The sequence below is a fragment of the Ictidomys tridecemlineatus genome, chromosome 8 (assembly GCF_052094955.1).
Source record: "Ictidomys tridecemlineatus isolate mIctTri1 chromosome 8, mIctTri1.hap1, whole genome shotgun sequence".
Lineage (NCBI taxonomy): Eukaryota > Metazoa > Chordata > Mammalia > Rodentia > Sciuridae > Ictidomys > Ictidomys tridecemlineatus.
This window is the reverse complement of record NC_135484.1, coordinates 48,892,187-48,902,573: the sequence shown is the minus strand read 5'-3', so window position 1 is coordinate 48,902,573 and position 10,387 is coordinate 48,892,187.

The following is a 10,387-nucleotide window of genomic DNA, read 5'->3' as shown; positions in this document are numbered from 1 at the left end:
GCTGTGTAACTGTCACCCTGGAACTTTTCTCCAGCTCCCTGTGATGACTCGCTCTCCTGCTTCCAATATCCTGCATCTTCGCCTTTCTTGACTTCTCCCTTATTTAATGGAACACATCTCTTAGTAACTTTTTCAAAAAGATTGAAAGGAAGACAGAGTTTTGATAACTGCTTAGTTGTTCAACACAATTTGTAGTGTCTTTTCCATTATTTGAAGTTCTCACTGCATGGGGCTACCCATCCTAGGACTTTTAATCTCTGGCTGTCCACATTCAGGTTCAGTCTTGTGACTGGTTCTCTACAACAATATCATGAGCAGAACTGATGTGGATACTCCGGTCTGGGGCCTACACCAAGCAGGTAGGGCCTCTTCATCTTTCCTTCCTCCACACCCATGTTTAGCCAGGAAGGCAGGTAGTGGGCAGACTCTCCATCAGCCTGATCCTTTGACAACTTACTGGCTCAGAGCTCTCACCTGAATACAACTACTTTATGAGAAAGAGGTACAAACTTCAGCTATCTTCAGTCATTGAAAGTAGAGGATTATCATATTTCACCTTGATTAACAACCTGACCAGGTGAGAAAGTCCAGGTTTAAAACCTTCAGAATTTTAAAAGCATTTTCTGAATATTGTCTTCTGTTTCTAATGGCTGTTAAAAATTATCCTTGCATGTTTCTTCCACCTTACACATTTTATTATTGCTTTTTTGTTTATTCATGTGCACATTGTCTTGCTCTCTTTGCTTCTAATTATCATTATTCTTGGGGGAACAATTTTATGATAGCTCTTGGGCTGGATAATGAACCATTTTAGACTTTGGGCTCAAGTTCTTTTGTTATGGAAATTTTTGTTACATTATTTCTCATGTCTTTTTCTTCTTACTTTCTGGCACCATGGAGCTGAGATATCCTTTTTAATCGTGTTTATTTATTTTATTCATATCTATCTTTCTATCTTTAACTCATCGTTCTTACCACAAACTTATATTCTAAAACTTTTTACCAATTTTTATAGTCATATCTTCAAAATCTAAGAGTTATTTCTCATTCTCTCATTGTTGATGTTATTCCATCCTGTTTTTCTTTCACACGTGAAATAACTTTGTTCATCTCACCGGGCTTTCTCTAAAAGTTTTCTTATTAAATACGTGTCTGTAGAGTTCCTAAATTTGCAACCTTACTCAGGTAAACCTCCTCTTCTTAAATCATTGTACATACCACTTTTCCTTCTGCTTTCTAGTTTGTCTTCTTTGCTCACCTCTCAGTATCATACGATAGATTTAGGATCAGAGGACAAAAGTCTGAATTGTTGTCATTTGTAATTCTCATACCATTAAAATGCTATTTTAAAGCTGCTATCCAACTATGTTCAAGATACTGATTTATACATTTTAGAAAGGTAGTTATCTGGCCTTTGGAACAGGAACAATTTTGCAGCCAGGCTCAGTGGCAAAGACCTGTAATCACAGCAACTCAGGAGGCTGAAGCAGGAGGATTGCAGGTTTGAGGCTAGTGTCAGCAACTTAGCAAGGCCCTAAGCAGCTTAGAGAGACCCTGTCTCAAAATAAAATTAAATAAGGTTGAGAATGTAGCTTGGTGGTAAAGCACCTCTGGGTTTAAAAAAAAATAAAAGTGTTTTGCTTATGATGGACAGGTTCTCAAAGGGTCATTCTACTGTAAAGTTTTATCAGGAGATAACAATCTAACCAATAATAATAACCTTTGTATAACAGACATTAAGAAGAAAAAAAATAGTATGAAAACAACACTTAAAATAGAAGGCAAAAGGAAATAATATGCTGCTGCTCAGTCATAGATGTAATGTTGGGTATTATTAAAAAGTTTCCAGCTTTCCTGAAAAAAAAAGTAACCTCCACTTTTCCCCTTACTTATTTCAGGCACAATTTTTAAAATAATATCACTCTGATTATAAAAACAGGAAATATTCACTGTGGAAATTTTAAAAATGTGGAATTGCAGAAAAGCCCAAAAGAAAAAAAATGAAATCACTTGCAACTGTACAACTCAGAAAAATAATTTCTATTATCATTTTGTTTTATATCACTTCTATCTATATGTGTACAATGAATATTTTGGGGGAATTTAGATTGTTGTGAACTGGATCTTTTTTATAAATACATTAATAATATTTCTCATACCATTAAAATGTTGCTTAAAGGTGCAGTATCCAATTGTATGGCTGCACCATGAACTATTTAATCAATCTTTTATTGTTGACATTCAGGTGGTTTCCAATTACTCACTCTCATAATAAGGCTACAAAGAAAAGAGCATCCTGGTACATAAATCATTTTACACACCACAGTTGTTTCCTTGACCTAAATACCTAGAATGGACTTGACTGGGCATGAGGAACTAATGTTTTTAAAACCTCTGATAAAATCTATCATACTATTTTCAACAAGATTCATTCCAGGTTTTTCAGTACCAACAATGTGTTAAAGGGCCTGTTTGCCTAAAATTTTATTAAGAAGTAGTAAATTATTTCATATCCACTCATTTGGTGAGTTCACACATAATGTATTCTCATTTAGCCATTAAAAGTTAGATAATAAGTTAGCATACTAGGGGTTCCAAAGAAGGTGAAAACTATCAAATTCCAAGTTATAGTTTACTTTTCTAGACTTTCCTCCTGATGGTATATATTTTCTTGATAATGTCCTTCACAAGTGTATATTGTATTGGACAGTGTGACTTAAACACAGCAAGCAACTTATTGACACTAAATATCAAATGTTTTTCAAATGTCAGACGGTTTCCATCTTTGTATGCACTGTCTCAGTTTTGAGCTGTATGTTTAAAAATAATTCTTATTTTTCCATTTCCACCCACTTCTGTAAAATTTTGAAAAGCAAAATGTGGTAAAAATATTTAAATAATTTCATAATACTAGCCTGCCACATTTTTTAATATTCTTTTATCAAGTGCATTTTTCAACTAAGTACCATAAAAACAGTTTAGTGATGTCAGTACGAGTCTTGCCTATTCAAACATCTGAAAAGTCACATCATCTCACTGATGCTTTATTTCCCATTCATTTGATTGCCAACAATGTTGAACATGTTTCCTTAAGTGTTTTGGCTCTGTGTTGCTTTGTGAATTTCCAGTGTTTTCTTTGTCTATATTCTACTGCAATGGGAAAGTTTTACTTATAAAATTATGAATTCCATTTACAAATTCAGAATATAAAAATTGTCATAGTTGATTTGAATAAAAACACATAGTTGGCCATATGTCTTTAAGTTTTGCTTATGGAGTATGTGTGTGTGTGTGTGTGTGTGTGTGTGTGTATGCAGACATACTTAATTTTTGTATATGTGATCAAACATATATAGTAGATTTTCTCTAAATTTTTTTGTTTTCTTACTTTAAGAGATGATCATATTCAATTTGCCTACATTTTCCTCAAGCTTTTTTTATATATAAATAATTTAACTGCAATTGATCTTATGGCTTAGTTTAAGGTAATATGCTATCTCATTCCAAATTGTAACCAATTAGTCCAGCATTGTTTTTTACTAGTTGATTCTTCCTCTTGAATTGAAATGGAATCTTATTTTTACGTGTATTTATGTATATTTAAGTCTGTTTTTTTACTTTCTACTCTGTAGAATTTTTACTCCTTCGAATTTCCTGGTTTTGTTATTTGAACATGTAGCACAATTGGAATTATTTTCACTTTTTAATATATTCTTAAATTTCACAACTCAAATTCCCTTCCCTTCATTATTCTGTTTTATAATTACCCAAGATATTTTGGTTTCTTCATGCAAACTTTGAATCATTTTGCTTAATTAAAAAATCTACTTATATTTTTATTAGACATGCATTCAAATCATTAATTCAGGAAAAATTACATATTTTAATGCTAAGTTTTTCCCATCTCTGCTTATGCTATTAAAAAAATGCCCCATTAATTAAAAATTATAGTACTTAGTAAATTTATATAGTTTTCCCCATAAAGTTTCTGTATGCCTTTAATCAACATACTTGCTATACCCATTATTACTGAGAATATATCCCAATTTACAATGACCAACTTTCACAATTTACCCAGAACTGTGAAGTTCCTGGAACATAGGACTTCCAGTGCCAAAACTGGGGTGGTTGGATATCTTATATTATACTGTGCAACTGGTTGTGACTAGTACGTAAGAAAAATAATTGTGTATGTATTTATTTTCTCCCAGTAATTAACTGAATTTTCAATAGAATGCCAATTGAATTGATAGAGATTTTTAGGTTATTATTTATCTATAAATAGTAATAATTACAATATTTCTATCTATTTTGTGGGTCATATGTCCAAAATAAGGTTGAATCATAGACACTAATACTGACATTGTGTATTTGTTGGTTATGGGCTATCTTTAGGTATGGAAAATGTATTGGAAGAATTTCTAATATTAAAAACTTTCCAGATTTCTCAATACATATAGTTGCAAAGCTTTTAATATCATTTATAAATGAGATCCTTTTATCAATTTCTAAACCATTCTGAAACATTTTTCATATTAGTTATCATGAAAATTGAAAATGAATTGGAAAAGTTTACATCTTGTTCCCCTTCTCTGAAACAATTTTTTAAATTATAAGAATCTTAACACTTTATCAGACCTCCTCTAGGAAACCATTCAAGCTGTGCTTTTCTGGAGGTGATTTATCAACAACTTCTACTGAGTCTTTTTTCCCCACAATTATTGGACCATTTACATTTCAATTTCTTCTTAAGTCAATTTCCTTAATTTAATTTTTTTCTGTAAAATTGTTCATTTCACTAAGAATTTGGAATACAGAAGAATAGCATAATTTTAATCTCTTCTGTCTATAGTTATATTCATTTTCATATTTCTGGCTTTCTTTCTCTTTTTTATCAAATTAACTAAAGGTTTGTCACTTTGTTGTTATTGCTTGTTAGATTTGTTTTGTCTTTAAAAAATAGTTTTTTAAAAAATAGTTTTATATGTATTTTCTATTGTTATTTTCAGGAAATTTTAAAGATGTTATCTCTTCATCCCTTTAGCCTCATCCTCTTTCTTTTGTTAAGACTCCAAGTGCACATATGTGATATATCTTTTCACCAAGTATCAAGGGTCTCTCATGCTTCTTTATGTATTTTTTCTTTTTCCCTCTTGATGCTTCAGGCTGGATATGGGATATGTGCTTACCTTTCTTATCCAGTTATACCCTATAATTTTTCCACTCTTTTGGTCTCTTTTTTTTTGCAGGGGTACCAGGGATTGAACTCAGGGACACTCAACCACTGAGCCACAACCCCAGCCCTATTTTGTATTTTATTTAGAGACAGGATCTAACTGAGTCTCTTAGCAGCTGGCTTTGAACTCACAATCCTTCTGCCTTCAGCCTCCAGAGCTGCTGGGATTACAGGCGTGTACCACCACACCCAGCTCAAATTTTATTTTTCTTTCCCTGCTGAAATTCTTAATATTTTCTTTTAATAAATCCACGACAGATATTTTCTGCATCTTCTGTGTGTCTAACTTTTTTTAAATTTTGCTATTAGCCATGAATTAAGGCAATAGTAACCACCTTGATCCATTTGATTAAAACTGAGTTGACTCAAAACAATTATTCTTCCCTGTGCGAGCTAGTCAATTAGCCTACACTCCTATGATGTAACTTTTTGGAGTCTCATTGAAAACTGGGATATTTACCAGGGCAATTCTTCTTGTGGGCTTTCAACACTAGTTTGGGTCAACCTTAGCTCCATAATACAGCCCAAATCCTGCTGCTCAGCATCCCAGCCTCTCCAATTAGCACTTTCTGCAAAAATTCTTAGTCTCCAGGCTTTTCCCAGCTTCTGATTGGCCAGTGCCCTAACATTCACCTTGGTGCCCTGGGTAGGGTCCATCTCTGGGTGCTCTCCTCTCCAGGCTCTTGAATCCCCAGTCCTGCTGACTTGTAGCTCTTCAGTGCCTTAGACAGATTTTGTTGCTGCTGCCATTCAGCTTATTCAGGTTTTCTTGGTGTGTAGAGTTGGTTAAAAGTATATAATCTAATGTGGTCACAAAGGGGAAAATTCCATTCTCTTTTCTAATTATTTCCTCTTTTGTTTTTTATTAATTCCTTTCATCTTTCATCTACTTTTCTTTGGTTGGTAATTATAGTGATTGTTTAGTCTTCCTTGAATTAAATATTTTATGCTAACTTTCTTTTCCTTAAAATTTAAAACAGTGCCTTTAATGTAAATTTATTTTGAACTTGTTAACTAGCTGTCCTTGAATAATAACCAGCAAGATCATAAAACCTAATGCAGTTCTACCTCCAAAATTATTCAGTAAATATTTAATGATTTCTTAGCTTGTATCCAGTATCCATTTCCTAGTTTTTAATAGCACTCAGATTTGGTTCAAATATCTGCTACTACTCATCCAACTACACTACACAGAGGGAAAGTGATTCCACCTCCATTTCCAATTTTAGGTTCTGCATTGATTTAAATCAAATTATACATTTTCTTCCCCTGCCCACAATAATTGGATGAGGTGTATACATATGATCTAATCAAATTCAGTCAGAGTAATCTCAGGAGTCTTGCTTGGGATTCTAATAGGAATAGTCTTTTTTCTCACCTGCATATATGAGTGTGATGCATCAAACCCTGTTTTTCTTAACCATTTTGCAATCATGAGAGAAGCCAGCCAGGGACTACTAGCTTGATATACATGCTCGGAATTGGACAGAGCTGAAAGAATCACAGAGCAATTGACCTGGAGCCCTAATTAAACCATGCTGGAAGCCCACCCTCCAGCTGGACTTTCAAGTTACTGAGCCAATAAATTCCCTTTATTATTTAAGCCACTTTGAATTTAATTGACTTTTCTTTTACTCACGGCCAAATGCATTTGAATATACTTGGGTACCTAACAAACCCTTTGTAATAGTTACACTAGAGTAAAAGAAAAATCCAAACAAACAAAAGCAAAACAAAGTGAAAAGTAAATTTATTTTTTAAGATCATATTCCCAAGCTCATTAAGTCAAAACACAGGCCCCTCATTTTTAATATCTACAAACTTATTTGTTTGGGTTCCTATTATAGTCCTAGCTCCTAGTTTAGGGCCTGACACTTTTCAATAAATATTTAGTAAGCACATGAAAATAAGTGAATAATCATGGATTTGAATAATATTTCTGGCTGAAGATACTGCCATAGACGTTCAAGAAGTGGTAGGAAAACATTTTCTTGTTGTGTAAAATATCCTGAGCCCATGACCAAAGGGGATCTTAGCACCCATATGGACTCATTCAAATGAAATGCTTTGTTCCTAAGATTTCACAGATTCAAAGGGTATATGTATAAGCAGTAAGAATGAGTTCCAAATACTTAAAACAATAAATGTCACAGCATATGTTTTTATAGACTACCCATTAATAGGAACAATAGCAATGTAAAAACAATGCATAACCAAGCTATCAGACACTTTTGAGTTCTATTATTTTTAAGATAAATGAATGATTCTAAGATTACTTCCAGTGCTAAAAATAACAAGTTTATGATCCTAAAGCTGTTCTTTCCTCATCAAAGTGATCAAATCCATTCACATCCCCAGACTGTTTGTCTGGTACAATCTGTGTTGCATCTACTACTCAGACTACAAACACTTAATGGGCTGGGATTTGCATATCCAATGGCCAGGAGCACTTCAGGAAGGGACCTGAGCTCAGCATGAATGCATCTTCCTCCTCATCTGAGGGAAGAGTCACTAAAGGTCTCTTCAGAAAGGACTGGTAATGGGAGGCGTGGCCAAGTCCAATCACACATCTCAAAGTCAGAGCAAGGGGTCAGATCAAGGTGGGTTTTGCAGCTCAGAAAGGGCTGGGGGAGGGTGGGGGAAGGAGAGAGGTGATTGTACACTGTACTTAGCACCAGGCATAATCAATATTTTTGTAATTTGCTGGTGGAGAAGGGTTTGAATCTATGCCAGACTAGTAATAGCAAATGCTTGGCCCTCAGTGTTTCCCACCCCAACGTCTGCCACTGGAGAAGAGACAGTAGCTAACAAAAGATTGTGGGGACTTGCAGTCAACAGCACTGGATGGGGGAGGGGTGGCAAGGGTCCTGGGTGGCAGCACAGGTGGCAGCCAAGTGGCAACTTGAATGCCAGATGGGAGAGCGTCACATGCTGCCCTCTGGCAAACACAAAGCCCATTTGAGGGAACTAAGGAAACACTTCACTTTTCAAATGGACATATGGTGTCAAAGAAAAGGTATATAATTTTACCCTACTGGTGAATGAGACCAAAGTATTTCTTATTTAAAGGGGAACTACAAATAAATAGGACTATCAATTGATTTTCAAATAAGGAAGGAAAAATTTCCTTAAGGAAACTATCAAAATTATTCCAGTCAGTAAAGCCCATTTTTCAAGATGGATATCCTCAGCCTCCCTGTACAATCCACTTCCTTTCCTCAGCATTAATTTTCTCCCATCTGTCTTCAGTCTGCTTCTTTCAGTCCAAAACTTTCTCCCCAAGTTACTGACTAGTGTGAAGCAACTTTTCTAATCCACTCACATTCTTGTAGGCATGGTAATGGATTCCTTCAAGTAGGAAATTGCTACTTTAAAGCTACAGGACACTTTGAGACCAAGACAGTTGAAAAGATGTCATTGTAGATTAACACAACAGATGAACGGAATCTGGAAAGAATTCTTTCCAAATTATTTGGACATGAAGAAGGAAGTAGGTCAGAAAATTATGACCTCTGCATATTTAGCCTGATATACATCCTCATTCCAGGCAACTAATTGTGAGCTATTGAAAATGAAAGTTTAAAGAGACTGTCATTAAAAAAAAAGACATTCTCATAACTTCTCCTCTGAAGATTCCATAAATAAGTTGGAAATGATCTCCAGGGGAACTTTGCCACAGCTTGTGGACTGGTAGCAGTAATTAACAGAATCCAAACACGATGTAATCTTCTTAAAAACTGTCACTGTTTCTTATTTTTCCTTTAAAATTGTGATTATTTCTTGCTAGCTTCCTTGGCTCAGAAGATATATTTAAATTGACCTACTTCAGCTCCCTGTAAATCAAAGAAGGAGAGGAAAATAGTGCAGCCTTGTGAACCAGAAAGAAAAACATTTCTATAAGCATGCACTCTTAATTTAAAATGGGGAAGGCAGATAGAAATAACTAAAAATATTATATCCTTGATTTCCATATTCATTCTTCTATGTGAAAGCATATAATATGTAGTAGTTATTGTAATAGACTCTTTATTTCTTACTGAATGTAAAATACGTTCCAGCATAAGTCCTAAAAATGGGGATTTTTAGCTAGATATCATATAGAAGTATTTTTCTTTAGGGAACTCAATTGTTAAAAGAAGAAACCTGGAAAGTTATAAAATTTTCTTTTTTTATGAAATTATAAAAAAGAAAATAACAATTTTGAAGGATAAAAGAAAGAAAGACATAAATTCTCTATAAATTCACTATTGGTACAATGCCTCTTTTTTCATGAGGGAAGGGAACTCCTCTTTGTCACAGAAGATCTTTGCCCAGTGATAGTCCATAAATATCCTTGATTAACTTTCTAATTTTATGTGTATATTTGATGATGCTGAAAATTGTTCCAATGGAAACCATTCGGCTAATAAAATTAGGTCTAGAAAGCAATTGAAGCCACTGATGGTATGCATATAAGTACAAATTCTTTGGGGCCCTCTCAGTATATTTTTTGTTTTACTATGATACCTCAAAAAAGAAAAAAACAATGTATAAGTTTGGAAGATATGTGCATGCAAATGTGAATATGTCTAAAACTAGTTTTGAAATTAATAATGATATTGTTTCAATAAATCTGTATTAGTTTGCTAAGACTGCTATAATAAAGAATCACAAACAGGGTGCCTTAAACAAGAGTAGTTTGTTGTCTCACAGTTCTGCAGCCTAGAATTCCGAAAAGATGATGTTAGCAGAACGGGTTCCTTCTGTTACCTGCATCTTACCTAGTTTCTGAGGGTTTGCTGGCAATCTTTAATATTCCTTAGCTTGGAGAAATATCACCCTATCTCTGCCTGTATCCACACGTAGCAATCTCCCTATGAGTATGACTGTGTCCCACTTTCCCTTTTTTAATAAGGACATCAATCACATTGGATTAGGACTCAAGTTAAGACTTCATTTAAATTGATTACCTCTGTGAAGACCCTATCTCCAAATAAGTTCTGAAATACTAGAAGCTAGAACACCCACATATCTTTCCCAGGGGACACATTTCAACCTATGACATGCCCCCCCCCAAAGAATGACTACATAGAGTAAAAGATACAAAAGCAAGCAAGCATATCTAACCAAACCAGATGTCCACCTCACTTTATTTCTTACAAACACATAAAT